General features: G+C 40.4%; 1 long non-coding RNA gene across 2 annotated transcripts in view; it reads left to right on the forward strand.

Moving 5' to 3' along the window:
- LOC128834848 (uncharacterized) overlaps positions 1 to 16422 on the forward strand; it is a 100723-nt gene extending 84301 nt beyond the window's left edge. The window contains exons 3-5 of one of the 2 annotated variants that reach the window (XR_008444500.1): positions 3126 to 3273; positions 10756 to 12343; positions 15540 to 16422. This is a non-coding gene — a long non-coding RNA (uncharacterized LOC128834848). Of the gene's footprint in view, positions 1 to 3125; positions 3274 to 10755; positions 13359 to 15539 lie in introns of those variants that run through there. The other variant, XR_008444499.1, reaches the window with a different exon arrangement.
- The last annotated feature ends 2402 nt before the right edge of the window (positions 16423 to 18824 follow it).

Raw genomic sequence — 18824 nt, forward strand, 5'->3', positions numbered from 1 at the left:
TGATTGGCTGCAAGTGTTGTCTTTGGTGTAAGAGCTAACATGCAGTTGACCTGGTGTAAGTGACTGGTCCTTTGGGACTTGGAGTAACCTGAATATTGTTGTGATTTTTGGTGTAAGGGACCATCTATCACAAAGGCAAGCATGCCTGGATGGCAAGATAGACTGGAATACCCAAGGGGACTGTCTGTGACTCCATGTTAAGGCTGTTAGTACTTGAGGAGTTCACACTTGATAGTTGGTTGGTGAAACCTAAGTATAAAACTCATAACCACTTCGGGGTGTGTGACCTGCTTCTTAACAGTCAAAGGGCTGCTACTAACAATAGAGGAGTGAGACCTTCTCAAAGAAAAGGTTGCAAGAATCTTTTTTAATTGAAAGTGTTAGGAAAGCTAAATATAGGGTTGATAAACAGCTCCCTCTATAATAGACTTCTTCTCTAGCTAGAAGCAGATATACAGATAATTCTTTGTAGACTGGCACACCATCAACGGTCATAGGACATAGCTGGCATTATCATTCTGATATTTTTATCCTATAACAAGGCTAATAATCAGAAGAGGAATGTCACAAAATGAATCTATTCTTCTGACAAACTTTATATCAGGGCTGGAAAATATCACGGAATTAAACTATTCTAATTACATGGATGAAGCAGTATTTTATGATCTTCCTTTGACCCAGTGAGTCTATTTAAAAGAAAGCTGTGCCAACAGAAGACAGAATTCTGAATCACTGAGCTTTCAATGAGTATATGTACACTTCCATGATTATATATTAGAGTATGCCAACTTGTAAAGGTTCTCTGAGTCACTTCACAAATAGCATTAACAATAGGTATGTTTATATTAGCTTTTGAAAACATAGACACAGCAGGCACAATTCTTGTCCTCAAACTAGGAAGAATAAAATATTACAATTTGCCCATGCTGACAAGAACAAGAAATATGCTAAAACCACCCTGGGACCAGTGAACAGTATGAAATAAATCAGATACATAACTAGATTAATTTAGGATACAGTAATTAAAAGATAAAGTGCATGAATATTAGGTTATAAAATGATTGGCATGAATGTATTAAAATACACTTCACTAGTCTGAGTGGAACAAAAGCTAATTTTCAACTGGTTGTAATGGGCTCAGCATCATCTTCAGTATTAGAAGAAAGTTCAAATACAGTAGGAAGGGAATGCAATACAATAAAGCTTTGACTCAGGGGGCTGATTGAGATAATGAAATGCATTTCAATGAACTCTGGTGGGCAAAGTATTCTTTTATTACAGTGGGGCTTATAAACAAGAGAGGAATAGATGAAATATGCAACAATAGAACAATATTGTCACAGTAACTTTTCTTACTGTAGAAAAAATTCCAATGTGATAAAGGTACCACAGTTGGTGTTCTAACAACAAAAGTAAAGAGACTATCTAAATTTTTATTGTTTTGTTATTTATCAGCACATCTACGTGTGAAATCTTTGACTGCTCATTGAGAGACCCAAACAGAAACTGCTAATGTTCCATTCATATTTTCAGTCTTGTGTCTCTTCTGAATGCTGAGACTATAGAACAGATACATTCTGTGGACCTATTAATCTGAAATCTAGAGAGGCTTTGGAAGTTTGCTTTTTGCCTGCTCTGTGGGGGCCTCCTGTGGTCTGAATTAGATGGTTTCTTCTCCTCATGCTGGAAGGAAAAGCGGGGGTGGGGGGAGGAAACTCTGGCTTTCACCTAGTGAAATTGTCACAGCTAAACTACCACAATAAAAAAATCACCAGTCATTTGAATGGTGACAATTTGCTCCCTTTTATGATATTTGCCACCTACATGTGATTAATAAAGCCATTTTTCATTAAATGTATGGTTTCTCGCAATGGGAAATATTTTTTACCATTTTACAAAAACAAACGATTTTTTCTTAAAACTAAATTCACTATGTTTTAATGCATGCACAACTTTTTCACAGCTTTATTCTCCGCATTCTGGCTAATTCAAATGCGTTAGGAACTGACCAGTATACAGCAGTGATCTAAACATTTCTCAGGTTTCAGAGTAGCAGCCGTGTTAGTCTGTATCCGCAAAAAGAACAGGAGTACTTGTGGCACCTTAGAGACTAACAAATTTATTAGAGCTGTAGACCACGAAAGCTTATGCTCTAATAAATTTGGTAGTCTCTAAGGTGCCACAAGTACTCCTGTTCTTTTTGCTAAACATTTCTCACTCTTACGGTGCTTGTGTAAATAATGTAACATCATCCTTCTACTTCTAGAGGCTTACGTTCAGAATGGACAACCATGAATATTTTCAGTTTTCAGAAGCTCACTTAGGAATTGCTATGAAAGGAATTCAGGAGAGTTAAATGCTGAAAGGAGGGTAAGATACAAGAGCTTACTGTACTTAGAATACTTTCACAAGTCATTAAAAACCTGGTCCTATAGCATGAGTAGTACCAGGCAATGACGGTTCACATTTTATATGGTCAGCCTGTGTAACATGGTGTGTGCTATGTTGCTTTCACACCATCACTGAGCATCATAGGTCTCCTTGTTCTTCATCACATCTGTTGAGACTATGTTACAAAAACAGAACATGAGGACGGGAAGGAAGAACACACGGACTTCACAGCAGGGACCATTCTGACTGCCAACAAAATAAATTGTATTGCAGTAGGTAGAAACTAAGCCAAAAAAAAAAAAATGCTAGGGTTGTAATGAAGAGGAAAGAACTGCCTGCATGCATTTTGTATACAGGAATTCCAATGGCAGACAATTACACCAGGGGACAAACAACCACAAAAGAACAAACCTGTGCAGAATGCCAGGCACTGTAGCAAACTGGCCTAAAGTTCAGAACTCTGGTTAGTCAACAATAGGTGGTGCCCTTTCATGTGGAGTAAAAAAGAAAGAAATGATGCCCATCTTGTATTTGCCTGAGAAATATGATTTGTATTATGTGTGGATGAGTGAGCGAAAAGGTCATTCATCTCCTAGCTACAGCAGTGAGCCTTTGCAAAGGAGCAATTTCACATAGCATGTAGCAGGTTTCAGCTATAACTAAGCAACATATGGGAATGTAAGAAAGCAGAAGGAAGAAACAAGTGAGGTCAGTCTACTGTCTGGTGTCTCCAGTTTCTCTTTCAGACCCTGAAAGCCCTCTCTTCTGTGTGTGGTCGGTGAACACGTCCAAGGGAATGAATGCAGTGCAACTGAATTGAATGAACATCATTAATGTGACAAATGAGACAAGGGGGCCATGTTAAATACAAGACAATCAAAGGTAAGTCTTCGCAATAAAAGTAGGGTTCTATACTGTGATCTACTTGATATTACTGTTGGTTCTTAAACTGAATTGTTTACCTGTTACCTATTGTGAAGCTGTTTCTACTGCCTTTTAGTGTTCCCAAACGTATGCTGTTTTAATTCACTCTACCATCAGTGTGATTAACTTTTATATAGAGATTTTTGTATGTATATAGACTCAACCTGGTGCTCTACACTGTCTAGTGAGCAATGCCAATGGCTGAATTTATGCCATAACAGTTTCAGATAGCCTGATATAAGAAATAAGGTAGGCTGTGCAGGAATAAAATGAGAGAAATTATCATGAGAGGCTCTATTATTACTATTTGCATTACCCTAGCACCTCGGAGCCCTAGCCATGGAGAAGGATCCTATTGTGCTAGGCACTGTACAAACACAAAACAAAGAAACAGGCCCTGCCCCAAAGAGCTTGCAATCTAAGTAAATCTACACAGCCAAAACCAGAGAAAGCAAGTTTTCATCTGTCAACAGCATCCTTTGCATTATATAATATTCTTATCATTTATATAAGGCTCAAAGTGCACTAGGTGCTTTAGAAGCAAATAAGGAGACAAGGCCCTGGACCCCAAGAAGCATAAGAAAATACATTTCCCCAGCCAGAAAAATAATATTATGTAGGGGTACGTTTTCAAAGCATGGCATTGCAGGGAGGTTTTAACTGCACAAATTGTAATAATGCCTACAGAAATTGTGCAACTAAAACTCCTGGAGCCTCCTAAAGATGCATTCTTGTTATTTTAAGTATGTGAAAAACACTTGCATAACAATTGCTAAATCCTGCAATAAGTTACTTTTCAGTTGAATATGCATCTTTCTAAAATGATATTGAAATTACATGAATTATCGGTAGGAGTTAAAGTAAAATAACACATAGCAAATAAGGTGCAGCAGGGGCCAATATCAGGCTTTAGAAGCCTTCGATTTGCAAATAATCTTTGTGCTACTCTGTGTTTGTTCCTGCAGAGGGCAGTGGAATACAAATTCAGAGTGAGCAGTGTGCATAAAAATACAGTACCATATCTCCTGTCGGTTTCAATGTACATAAGGGAATTTATGAAGCATTCATATGCTATTTGCATAACATAGCACTAAATGAACAGAAAGTTTTAACCAAGGTGGCTTTGGAAAACCTGTATTTCAGACTTGAATAACTCAGGTGAAATTTCAAAGAGTACTAAAATGTGGCATTTCAAATTGCACGTACATTTTTTCAATCCTACATTGTGCAGTCAAAATCTGTACAGAAACATGTAAATTGAGTATTTTGATAGTTATCCTGCATACAGCTCAGTCTTTGTGTTGTAAAAAAGGACATATCAAAATGCAGGGATACAGTTGTAGTGGCAATCACAAAGACTGCTTTTGAAAATTGAGGGCTGAATATTAAAATAAAGGGTAATGTACAGAGTCCCTTGTAAACAGAGAGTGTAATAGAATAGAATTTGATTTTATATCAGGCTTTTGCTACTCAAGACACCTCAAAAACCTTTACAAAGCAATTCAATCTTGATAGAACTGTGTCTGCATAGGCAGATGCCATATCTGTTATGCATTCAGCAAAAGTGTCTTTATATCCTTGGGTATTGGAACTATTGAAAAAATAAAACTGGTGAGAACACATGTTGAACTCTGTTTGCAGTGTTGCTGTAGCTGTGTTGGTCCCAGAACGTGAGAGAGACATGGGAGGTGAGGTGGTATCTTTTATTGAACCAACTTCTGTTGTACTGCGAGGTCAGATATGGAGTGATCATACAGTGAAAAGCAAGTTTCCTACAATCCAGGACACGCCACCGCAAAGTGGCACTAAACTCTGCCAGAAGAACAGATGCAAAACCTGAAGACATAGCTCCACTGCTACAATGATCAATACCACCCCCTCCCACACTCCTTTCAAGATCCATAGTTCATGCACATGCCTATCACACATGTGCTATCCTTCATCCAGTGCATCAAATGTCCCAAGAATAACTGTGTGGCTGAGGCCAGACAATCACTAGGCTATTGGATGAATGCACACACAAAAATGATAAAAACCTCACTTCTTCAGATGCATAGAGTGAAAGTTACAGATGCAGGCATTATATACTGACACATAGAGAGCAGGGAGTTACTTCGCAAGTGAAGAACCGGTGTTGACAGGGCCAATTCAATCAGGGTGGATGTAGTCCACTCCCAATAATAGATGAGGAGGTGTCAATTCCAGGAGAGGAAAAGCTGCTTCTGTAATGAGCCAGCCACTCCCAGTCCCTATTCAAGCCCAGATTAATGGTGTTAAATTTGCAAATGAATTTTAGTTCTGCTGTTTCAACCCAGGAACCAATCCCTGTAGTAAACCTCGTTGCCTACTCTGTCCCCATATCTACTCTGGCGACACCATCAGAGGACCCAACCACATCAGCCACACCATCAAGGGCTCATTCACCTGCACATCCACTAATGGTATATATGCCATCATGTGCCAGCAATGCCCCTCTGCCATGTACATTGGCCAAACCGGACAGTCCCTCTGCAAAAGAATAAATGGACACAAATCGGACATCAGGAATGGTAACATATATAAGCCAGTAAGTGAACACTTCAATCTCCCTGGTCATTCTATTACAGATTTAAAAGTCACTATCATTGAACAAAAAATCTTCAGAAACAGACTTCAAAGAGAAACAGCAGAACTAAAATTCATTTGCAAATTTAATTTGCAATTCCTCTCCTGGAATTGACATCTCCTCATCTATTATTGGGAGTGGACTACATCCACCCTGATTGAATTGGCCCTGTCAACACCGGTTCTCCACTTGCAAAGTAACTTCCTGCTCTCCATGTGTCAGTATATAATGCCTGCATCTGTAACTTTCACTCTATGCATCCGTGAGGTTTTTACCCACGAAAGCTTATGCCCAAATAAATCCATTAGTCTTTAAGGTGCCACCAGACTCCTTGTTGTTTTTGTAGATACAGACTAACACGGCTACCCCCTGATACTTGACAAAAATGATAAAAGACAAAAACACCCTCTCATTGGTGGGTGAACATTTTTCACCAAAGATCACTTCATATCTGACCTCTCGGTCAAAGGAAACCTGCACAACTCGTTCAAAAGACGAGCCTGGGAACTTAAATTCATAACTCTGTTGGACACTAAAACCATGGATTAAAGAGAACACTGGTTTTAGGGATAGCTCAGTGGTTTGAGCATTGGCTTGTTAAACCCAAGGTTGTGAGTTCAATCCTTGAAGGGGCTACTTAAGGATGTGGGGCAAAAATCAGTACTTGGTCCTGCTAGTGAAGGCAGGGGGCTGGACTCGATGACCTTTCAGGGTCCCTTCCAGTTCTATGAGATAAATAAGGCTCATTACAACAATTTGTAACACATGCTACTGCATATTAACCCTTGAATGTCAACTTCATTTTAAGTGGTCTCCTACAGCATGTCTGAATCCCTTCATCTTAACAATCTGTCCCACCTGAGCCCTGAGCCTGAAAAGTGCTTATGCGCTTTTTTGAATCAGATGGACTTAAGCACATGCTTAAAGTTAAATATGTGTGCAAGTGCTTTGCTGAAACAGGGTCTAGTACTGCACTGAAGTGTCAGCATAGACAGTACTATATCTACTGTTAGTTTCAATGTACATAAAAGAGCCCAAATCTTAATGTGGAACTTGAACCCTGGCCTTCTGGCCCAAAGGTAAGCGTGCTACCAACTGAGCCATACTTTATAGAAAGTATGTAATATAAAGTATCAGAGGGGTAGCCGTGTTAGTCTGAATCTGTAAAAAGCAACAGAGGGTCCTGTGGCACCTTAGAGACTAACAGAAGTATTGGGAGCATAAGCTTTCGTGGGTAAGAACCTCACTTCTTCAGATGCAAGACTTCTTACCCACGAAAACTTATGCTCCCAATACTTCTGTTAGTCTCTAAGGTGCCACAGGACCCTCTGTTGCTTTTTATGTAATATAAGCAATCCATGTTTGCACTAGTACACTATGTGTACTCCATGTAGTTTGAGGGCTTATCTAGAAATACTACTTAAATATCACAGATAAAATATTCTTTAACAAAATATATGTATAATATAAGAATAGGATTTATTCCTTGTTCAGTCAAAATTGCATAACTATAACTTTAAATAAGGTATCACAAAATGAAAATAATGACATCAAGAAAGCCTGAATCTTCTGCCTAATCCTTGAGAATGAAAATGCATCTTAAAATGTTTTGTCTTTGTGGTTGATCATTATTGATTTTCTCTGTGGTTGGTCATTATGGTGAATAGTGAGTAACTGGCAGCTCTTTGAGTTGAGCTTTCTGTATCAAATTACTGTAAGAGATGTTCCTCACAAAATTTCAGCATTATCCCATTTTTCTAAAATAAGAGAAAACCCTTTAAAAAAATCAACACTGATTTCAGAAAGCATCAGAGGACAGAGAGAGATAGAATTAACTAGATGCTCAATGTGATGTAAATCAACACATCACAGTAGATATGGTGCATACATTGCATAATGGTGCACTACATCACTATCTTCTTGTCCTTCAAACCACTACAGAGCAATGCACTGAAGGCATCAGAATGTGAAGGGATAGGTGTCCTGGTCTTCAGGGACATCCCTCTCCCTGGTCAGGTTCATTTATCTGGTCATTCTTAAGACTGGCTTTTGTAAAAACCGAGATACTAGAGTATATTAACGAAGCATTTAAACTATGTTCCTGCCTCACAGCAGTACTCTTCTGTGACTGGACATGTTAATAAGGAGACAGGTTGAAGACACCAGTAACATTGAATGGATAGCATTAGGAGAATTCTCTCTTCCTGAATGTTTTGGTGGGGGCTAGGGTTTTGATGGAGGACTCCTCCATGCTTCAGTTGGGGAAAGAGTCCCGGACAGAAAAGAGCTTACAAATTGAAGGGAAGAATATGCTAATTAAAAAGATGAGGAGCAAAGATAGGACACCGAGGGTTTGTACACACTACCACTTACTGCGGTATAATTTATGTCACGCAGGGCTGTGAATAAGCCACCCCTGAGTGATGTAAGTTACACCAACCTAAGCGTCAGTGTAGACAGTGCTATGTTGTTGGGAGAGTTTCTCCCACCAACATAGCTACTGCTACTTGCCAGGGCTGGAGTTATTAAGTCGATGAGAGAACTCTTACTGTGCCTTTGTAAGCTCTGTAGTAACTGAGAAGTAGAGCTTATCAAAATTTTCCAAATTTCTAATTTTTAATGAAATTTTTTATCAAAGATAGATTTTGGGCAAAACTCCCTGAAATTTTTCAATGACAAACTTCAATCAAAAATTTGAGGTCTTTTTTCCAAAGAGCTCTTCTAAGAATAAGGGGTCAAGTTGCTGAAAAGTGGAGTCTGGCAATAAGTGTCAATGAGATGAGGAGAGATCCTGACACTAAAGGAAGAGCTGTCCAAACATCAAGAGGGATAGACCTAAACAAACACTGTGAGAAACCTTGCAGAATTCGACACAATGAGAAGAGACCTACAGAAATAGCATAGGGAAGATACCTCCTGAGTTACTTCTGAGGATCACGTGTCATGCCAGGCATAGAAATCAAACTCAAGTAGATCAACTTAGATGAGAGGATTCTGAGTCAACTTGATTCATTGTTACTTTTTTACTTACCACATGAAGTCAAACAAATGATTTAATTTGCTGTGTAGCATTTTATTGCATTCTGAATAATTTGCCATGTAATAAGTTAATGTTTTTCATATGTTTTAAGTGCCTCACTTTTAAACCGGACAAAGAACAATTCATCACTCTTGACTCTATTCATCTGTATATGCAATTTTGCAAAGCACAGGAATGACACATTTAAAGAAAGATAACAATGAAAGAGATGAGCAAGACTGAGTATTAACCTCATTCTTTGTTGTTATGGTTGATGAAAATCACTACATCTAACTGCATATAAGTGGCACTTTTCACACATAAATTTTCACATGTAGTTTGAATGCTGTTTTCAGCATCAGAAATGCTAAAAATACATATGCATTTTTCAATTTCATGTTATCATTTTGAAGCCTAATGGCATATTTTCTGGCCTTATTTGCATGTGTAGCTATGAATGATGTTCTCAAATAAAGATTTATTTTTTTTAAAACAGATCATTGACTCTGAGAAGGTAATAATGTAGGAGTTAAGGGATTTTCTGTGGAATTGTAGCCTGTGGAAAATTACATCAAATCCGCTAATGCATACACTTCAACGAAAATCCAGTAAATAGAATAAATATGTTAGAAAATTCACTTTCTGTGCATGAAATCAAAGATACCATCACATAAATAAAACACATTTAAGTTACATTAACATTATGAAACAAGCCAGGGAGTGCAATTAAGGTATGTTCTTTTTCTTCATTTTATTAATTTTTAATTTTTTTGACAATGCACTATCACAAATGAGTGCATTTATGTATTTGAAAAAGAGGCAGTACATAATTAGGTCAATTCGTTAACTAATGTTAATCCAACGGTGCACTCTACCCAACAAATCAGACACAGTACTAGATATAACATCTGTATCTGGGGTTATACCAGTGACTGAGAGAGTAAATGGGCTTCATACTATACCCAGAAGACTATGTTTACCTTTGTCAGACTAATACAAAAGTGAATGTCTGAGTCAGTGGCCTGCCACTGACAACACCCTGCCATCTGCTTTTCAGCAATCAGATACAGGGATTATTTGCTAGAGGACATCAGCTTTCTGAGCTGCTTTAGCAGTGCACAGAGAGAGAGAAGTGGCTGCTCAGGCAGTAAAGACCAAAACCATATAGAACTTTAGTGATCAATATAAACAGCTTGAATTGCACCTGGAAGCACACAGAAAAGAAGAACAGGCTTTGAAGCACTCGTAAAATGTGCTCCCTTACTACCAACGCTGCTAAGCAAGCTGGGAACCTCCTTCTGTACCAGCTGTAGCATCTAAGTGGTCTGCAGATGCAACATATGGTCTACAAGACACAGATCAGTAGACTAATATTATGCCCGCACCCTATTGTACTTAAGTATTTGAGGACATATGTTGATATGCAGAGTGCATTACTAGCTGTGCATTGCCTTGTACCTGCGGACATTATTCTACAAGCTTTTGCTTTTGTTTTTGCTTCTTTTAATAACAAAAAGTGGGATTTTAATACATCCAAAATTTTCTATAGAGTCGCTTTAGAACTGAATTCAGCCATGTATTTAATCAAAACTCAATATCAGGGCTTAAGTTGTTCTTAATGTAATTCAGCTTGCAAAGCCAGATGCAGGTTGTTGTTTTCTGCCATTATGTTACCTTGGGATCCAGCTCTCGGATTCATTGAAATCAACAGAAGGAGTAGGAGTCAGTTCATTCAGAGCTCAAAGTGGGCAGCTATCTGACATGCATAAGCAATATTTTTTTGATCATAGTCTCTTCTGATGCCTTGGTTTTACAGCTCTCTGCTGCGTTCTGGGACCTGGTAAGAAGGAGAAACTTACTGGGCAAATACCTGATCTCAGAAGGAGTCTTGCAATGGAGAGATCAAGAATCTAAAGGAGAAGGAGGTGAACAGCACAAAACAATGAAGGTGAAGCAGAAAGGAAGGCCAAAAAGATGTCATCATACAGACCCTGATCCTCATATCTGGCTTAGTCTCCAAGCCCAGTCTAATCAGTAGTGAAATGAACTTCTGGGTATATGATTGGTAGTAGAGCTGTGCCAGAAAATTCTCAAAAGTTAGTAAGGAAAAATTGTTTTCTACTCTTGGTGCTCCAATAATCTAAAATTGGGTTCACTCCAACATCTTTGCTTAATCAGGGAGCTCCATAGTCATCCCTTGAGAACCAGAATATTTAGGGCAGTAGATCAGATTTCAGTAACATCTAAATTGATTGATTGTCAGTCACTGAAATCAAAATGTGGTGCTTCATAGGCTCAGTACTTGTCCCTTCTTAGGCCCTGGCATTACAATACTTATTTACGGTATGAATAGAAGTGGCTTTTGGGGGGCCATTCCCTTCATATGGAGAGCAGGATATCTAGAAGCTATCTCCTGCCAGTTCTCCTTCCTGGCTTTCCACAGTAATAAAACAGTTTGTGGTCTGGTTCCAAGTTTTATCCTGAAGACTAATTCCAACTTCCAAAGGAATCTGGACATTAATCTCCCTTCCTTTTCACATTGGATAGCTTCAGATAGAGAAAAAGCTTTTGCATTTTGGGATTTTTTAGGGCCCTAAAGGTTTACCTACACAGAGTTGAGGAAATCAAGATCTCAAATGCCTTGTTTATACTACATTATGGCCTCAAAAAAGATCAGTCCACTTCCTGATTGGCTATTGCTAATTAAATTTGTGTATGAGGGAAGCATATTTAACAGAGGGACTCACACATCCCAGTTCACTCTGTGATGGGTTAGATCACAGAAACCGCCTTGGGAATTGCCAACTGCTGTGCTGAGACTACCTCTGAGCCCATTTTCCCTGGCAGCTTGGGACTTCAGTGCCCTGCCTGGTTTGAGCCAGACACGCTTGCCTGCTACAAACACAGACCTAGGTCTGAACCACTTCCCCTCAAAACTGCAGGTTTGACTGAAAACAGCTTAAGAAGTGTTCCTGTCTCCAACACTCAGATGCCCAGCTCCCAATGGGGTCCAAACTCCAAATAAATCCGTTTTACCCTGTAGAAAGCTTATACAGGATAAACTCATAAATTGTTCGCCCTCTATACCATTGACAGAGAGATATGCACAGATGTTTGCCCCCCCCAGGCATTAATACATACTCTGGGTTTATTAATAAGTAAAAAGTGATTTTACTAAATGCAAAAAGTAGGATTTAAGTGGTTCCAAGTAATAACAGACAGAACAAAGTGAATTATGAAGCAAAATAAAATAAAACATGCAAGTCTAATCCTAATACAGTAACAAAATCTCACCCTCAGAGATGTTCCAATAAGCTTCTTTTACAGACCAGCCTCCTTCTAGTCTGGGTCCAGCAATCATTCACATCCCTGCAGTTACTGTCCTTTGTTCCAGTTTCTTTCAGGTATCCTTTGGGGTGGAGAGGCTATCTCTTGAGCCAGCTGAATACAAAATGGAGGGGTCTCCCAAGGGCTAAATAGACTTTCTCTTGTGGGTGGAGACCCCCTCCTCTCTTCTATGCAGAATCTAGCCGCAAGCTGGAGTTTTGGAGTCACATGAGCAAGTCACATGTCCATGCACGACTCAGAACTTTACAGGTGGCAACCATTGTTCACATGCTACCTTGAATGTCCCCAGGTAGACTTCTTATGTGGATTGGAGTCTTCCAAGGTTCCATTGTCCATTAAGTGTTTCTTGTTTGGGCACTTAACTTGCAAAATCCTTTCTTAAGAAGCTGACCAAATGCCTTACTAAGCCTACTTGAAATCAAACAAGTACACAGCCAATATTCATAACTTTGAATACAACAATGACACATGCATACAAATAGGATGAATATATTCTTCAGATCATAACCTTTATAGAGATACGTTACATGGCATATGTAGCATAAAACATATTGCAGTTATGTCATATATACATTCATAAGCATATTTCCATAAAGCATTATGGGGTGCAACTTCACACACACCCTTTCATAACACAAGATCCTTCTGGACAGAGAGAGAAATTGCTTCAATATAGGCAATCTGTGGAGTGACCTCTTGGCTCTCCATAGATATCTTCCAGTGCCTTTATTGTACGGAAGTCAGAGCTTCCTCCAATGCAGTTTTTAAACGTGGATTTCTGAGTGCTGTAGTCCAGTGATACTCCAGCTGGTTCCCCATATAGGTGCCAACTCCATGAAAAAAATAGTAGGTGCTGAGCACCCACTGGCAGCCCCCCAATCAGTTTCTCCCCTCCCCCCAACGCCTCCCATTCGCCAGCAGCCCTACTGATCAGCTCCACCTTCTCCATCACAGCACCTCCTGCCCACCATGGATCAGCAGTTCAGCAGTGTGCAGGAGGCACTGGGGGGGAGGAGCGAGAGCGGGGCACACTCGGCGGACAGGACGGAATGGGTTGGGGTTGGGCAGGAAGAGGCAGGGCCTGGGTTTGGGGGAAGAGGTGGAGTGGGGGTGTGGCCTGGGGTGAAGCGGGTGTCAAGCATAAAGATGATGCCTATGGTTCCCTAGATTAAGTCCTACCTGGTCTAGTTGTCAGTTACTGCTAGACAAAACCTAGTTTCTGAAGGTTGATCTCCTACAACAGGAAAGGTAAGCCCATCTCTTATCTAGGATGGAAAAATATAACCTCCAAAATTCTTCAGTGTTTACTTATTTCTACATCTGTTCTATGTTGAGCTAAAGCTGTAACCTTCAAGTGCACACTCAGGGTGGGAATTCAGTAGAAAGGGAAAACAATAAGGTCCAGACCCTCAAAGGTATTTAGGTGCCTAACTCCCACTGACATCAATAAGAGTTAGGGGCCTAAGTATCTTTGAGGATTTGGGCTTAAATTCTAATGCATTGAGATGAGAATTAACTCTACTGTTTAATCCAGTTCCACAAGCTTTAGTATGCCCTGCTACACCTATAGCACTCTACAGTCAATAGTTTGCTATCTAACCTAAAAAGAACAAGTGCTTACATTTGAATTTAAACCATCATGGTGTATCAGGTCATGGACATTCCACTTTTACATTACATCACACAGTGTAACACAATAACATGTGAGCAATCAAACACAGTACAGTGACTATAAGGGACATGCTTGTATTTGGATCCAAAGTTGCTATTACTATAAATAGTGACCTTACATTCTCATCAAACTAATGTGGCCTGATAAGCTAGTATTTTGTATTGACTCTTTATGACTGGTAGTTTGTTTCCTACCCATTGAGAAGAAAGCTTTTGAAATGACTTTGGCTCCTGTGATGTCATGGAATGAGCAATTGGAAGTAGGAGAGTTAATTTTTCACATCTGAAAATCTTGGCCTAAGCGATTTACGTGAGGTCATGTAGAGACTAAATAACAGAACCCAGGAGCCCCAGTCTGCGCTACACTTCCTTTTCCTCTCTGTAAAACTGGTTAAGATTCACCACGTCACATATTTTCTTATTGGCTCTGATGGGAAAAGCGAGCTGAAGCTAAACATTCATTTGGGAATATTTTACAATAAATGAGGACAACACAATTCATACGTTTTGTGTATGAATATGAAAAGTTCAGTGTTATGGTTATGGGTCACTCATTTGGACAGTAAATTGTCAAGTGACATTTTAATCATCTGTGTTGTGGTTTGAGTTTTGTCTTTCTCAGCAAAGGGATGTGTGTCTCGGACCACAGCTGAGTAATTATATATATAACAAAAAAAGCTCTTGGGCTAGTGATTCAGCATGGAAGTCTTAATGACAGAAGCTTAATGACAACTCTTGCTTGGTCCTCCTCAGGAAACAGGGTACGTCTACATGGGGATAAAAGACCCACAGCATGGCTGGTCTGCGTCAGCTGACTTGGGTTTGCAGGGCTTAGGCTACAGGGCTAAAAATTGCTGTGCAGATATTTGGGCTTGAGATGGATCCACACTTGCAGGGTCCCAGAGCTCGGCTCCAACTCAGTCCCAAATGTCTACCCACATGTGGCTCGTCAGAAGTTAATATGCGGCTCCTTGTATAGGCACCGACTCTGGGGCTGGAGCTACAGGCACCAACTTTCTAGTGTGCTGGGGGGTGCTCATTGCTCAACCCCTGGCTCTGCCACAGACCCTGCCACCACTCCATCCCTTCCCACCCCCGCCTCTGAGCCTGCCATGCCCTTGCTCCTCCCTTCCCCCCCCCCCAAGCCTCCTGCATGCCACGAAACAGCTGATCGGGAGCTGCGGGGAGGGAGGGGGAGGCGCTGATTGGCGAGGCTGCTGGTGGGCGGGAGGCGCTGGGAACGGATGGGAGGGGGGAACTGATCGGGGTTGCTGATGTATTACTGTGGCTCTTTAGCAATGTCCATTGGTAAATTCTGGCTCCTTCTCAGGCTCAGGTTGGCCACCCCTGGTCTACCCAGCAATTTTTAGCCCCAGAGTCCAAGCCCCCTGAGCACAAGTTAGCTGACCTGGGCCAGCCATGGGATTTTGATCCCTGTATAGACGTACCCCGATTGAATCAGTAGCAGCATAGGTCATTTGAGGATGCTGATGCAAAATGTACAGGATTAAAAGAAATTGATATTTTTCCTTTTTATTCTATCTAATAATCTCCTTAACCCATAACATTAAATCATGTAAGAATCTAAGAAGACAGCTAAATGTGATTATAGTTTCCTGAAGGATACAGGATAAGGCCAGAGCGTGGCCAGCATCAGAACAAATGCACAAGGGAACAGTCTCTTCTCCATTGTCTCCCTCGGGTTTTGCACACTGCTGAGTAATGGACGGCTCCCTCCTCGCATTCCCAGGCCATTAAACTCTTCGTGAGGTGATAAGAAAGGAGGCAGAGCCACTGGGCCACCTTCCTCCCCTGCTAACTAGCCAATTCAACTAGCAGGCATGCTGCATCCTCTGGGGTGGGGCAATTTCATATATCCCCAATTCTCTCCCTGGTGGCAAACTCTGGCCCCTAACAATTAAAAATTATGGCCATCATTTTCAAATGGGGTTTAATGAGATGATCCTTTGCAACACATCCAAAACTGACTCCTTTGCATAAAAGGGAGGGCAGGAAGGAATCTGCTGTAGAAGTGGTGCCCTGTTCCATATTCTTTTCAATCAGTTGGTTTGCATTTTTCAGGTAATCTTTACAAAGAGACTAATTTCCCAAAGTGAAAGCTTCTGTTCACTTTGATAGGGCCCAACGTCTGGCTCTATTAAATAAGGGGTCCTCACAAGCCCTCCTCCCCATCAGTGCTATCTACATTGAGATCTAAATGCTGTTTTCTTAGTAGTTAGGAATGCTCCACAGAGCACAACCACAGCACTATGACAGATATTCAGTCCTTTGCACTGAATTTCTCATACAGTGTGTTGTGTCTACTCTTATTAGTGGCCTGGGAATACTGTGTATTTTAATTTTTGTTTCCTTCTACAATTCTGCTGAATTGCTTTAACCATGCTACTGAAGAAAATACAAAATATTGTAAATAAACATCAGCCTGAGCATATGGAAAAAATGCTTGCTGTACAATAAACTAATGCAATATTAAAAGTGACAGTGTGTATTAGTGGTCTCCTAATACATCTGTGTGATAGACTATATCCCTGTGTTCACACCCTGAACACTATTGTAATAATCTTTGTACAAAGTATGCCTTGTGAGGTATCATTTGAAAGCTCATAATTTGCTGATCATTATTGTCCTGGTAAAATATGTGTGGCAACATTATATGTGACGTTATAATATTCCACTGTATGGGTGTTATTAGCACAGGTTCCAAATTGAAGTTGGCAAATTGATCTTAAAGGAATAGGTGCACTGCTTAATTTGCATTTAAGCAGTAAAGAGAGTCATCAGGCAGGAAGGGAAACAAAGGAAGCTCAAACAGTTAAGAAAATAGAAGCAGGGAACATTCTTCCACACAGAGTTTTTGTTTCCTGGTATCCAGCTGGATACATTTTTCAACAGGGGGACTGAAACTATAAAGAGGAGAGACAAAGACCTCAAGGCACCCTGCCCCCTTCTCTCTGCCCAGCCATTCACTGCTGCTGAAGGGACAAAGGAAGCAGCTGTTGAACTAGGGGAGGGATCCTGACATAAGAAGTTTGGTCAGTAAGACTACTGAAAGCACATGGTGAGAAAACTTTACTTTGAATTTAACAGTTTGTTAAGTTAGGCACCAGTAGCATTTTATCTTTATTTTTTTGTAACCCTTTATGGCTCAGCACTTGTACTCATGTAAAATCTAACTTGTTTTATCTAATCCAGTGTGTTTAAAGTGAAGTGTCTGAGAAACTCCATTTGGGGTGGCACGTTCTGTGCATATCATTTAATTAAAGAAATAATATACTTTATATAACCTGTATTGTCCAGGAAAGGGATGGGCAGTACAGGACATATATTTCTGGGAAGTGTGTTGGGGTCACCTTGCAGTATAACCAGGGTTGGTGAGAGCCCAAGTGTGACCCAAGTGCCGCTGGCAGGCTGCACTTATTTACAGACACTCGGGGTGGGGCTTGCACACTGCAAGCTTGTTTGTGAGCGACCCCGGTGGGAGCTACCTCAGCAAAGCATTGTAAGGCACCCAAAGTTGCAGGACAGGGTTGACGTAGCTCTAGTCCCTAGACTGTACCCTGGTATGTCACAATCTGCTATCTATTTTATGACCTCTTCCTAAAGCATGCCTTAAAATGTATAGAGGGTCTTAGTTCTAAGGTAATATGAATCTTTATGATGATGAAGATGATTTAAAAGCAATTTAGACTGAAGGCTAAGGATAAATCACTTAAAGCAGAAAATAAGTTTATTTTACATCTTTTTTAATAATTTAAATTTATTGCAAGTTTAACCCTTTGGTGTCTTGCTGCTAATCTGTTTCTAACCTTTTTTCCCACTTCACTTTCCTTTTTCTTTGAACTCTTTCCCCTCCTTCTTTTCCTAACTATCCCCAACCTGGGCCAGTCTTTGGAGCCTGCAAAACCTGTGGTCCTGGGCCCCAATTTTGGGGGACTAACTGGCAGTGAGACACATTTTCAAAAACAAATGTCTAGTTTGCCACAGTAATTTTAAAACATGATGAGTTGTTTATGATTAGTAGCCGCCAAGGGCTGGCTTTTGGGGTCCAAGAAACATGCAGCAGTGGCTGCTTTGCTATTTTGAGTGGGAGTCAGCCGTGGAATGCCAAAGCTCCATAAGGTTAAATAAAAGGAAGCTAGGACCACAGAACTTGCAATACACATGAGCTATTGGGAGCTACTTAAACAGTGGAACTACAGAACTTCACAGGTCACTGTGAACTAGTGGTAACCACAGACCCTGCAGTGCTTCTCAGCTCCATGCTTCAAGGAGAGTCTTAGGAAATAGGTTTCCTACAGAATTCCTAAACTTCAGGGCTTGTCTGCACCTTTCTACACTCCTCACAGGAGTGTCTTAAACCAATCTCTAATTATTAGGATTAGGATGAAGGCTGTTTGGATTAAATTATCCTACATCGATTTACTCTTTAATTCTTGCACTTTTCCTCGAAGTGCCTCTTGCTGGCTACTGTCAGAAACAGGATAATGGACTAGAAGCACCAATGGTCTGATCCAGTATGGCTATTCCTGTGTTCCTATTAGCAGTAGTATTATGGTGGTGACTACAAACACCAATCAAGCCTATTGTGCTAGGACTCTTTCTAAAAGCCTGTTTCTCTGAACCAGTTTTTAAAACCAATCAGAACCAAACTGTGAACAAGTCTCTAGCAGCAGGAATCACTCTTCTAACTAATTTAGAAAAACCTCTTCAAAGCAGTTTTAGCCATTACAAAAACAGTTCTGACTGCTGGAACTTGCTTATACGGCAACTCCAAGAGGTCCAGCCCAACTGGTTTTGAAGTCAGTTTGAATTTTTGGGAGTAGTTCCCTGGAGTAGGCACGGCCA

Source organism: Malaclemys terrapin, chromosome 1 (genome assembly GCF_027887155.1).
Source record: "Malaclemys terrapin pileata isolate rMalTer1 chromosome 1, rMalTer1.hap1, whole genome shotgun sequence".
Taxonomy (NCBI): Eukaryota; Metazoa; Chordata; order Testudines; family Emydidae; genus Malaclemys; species Malaclemys terrapin.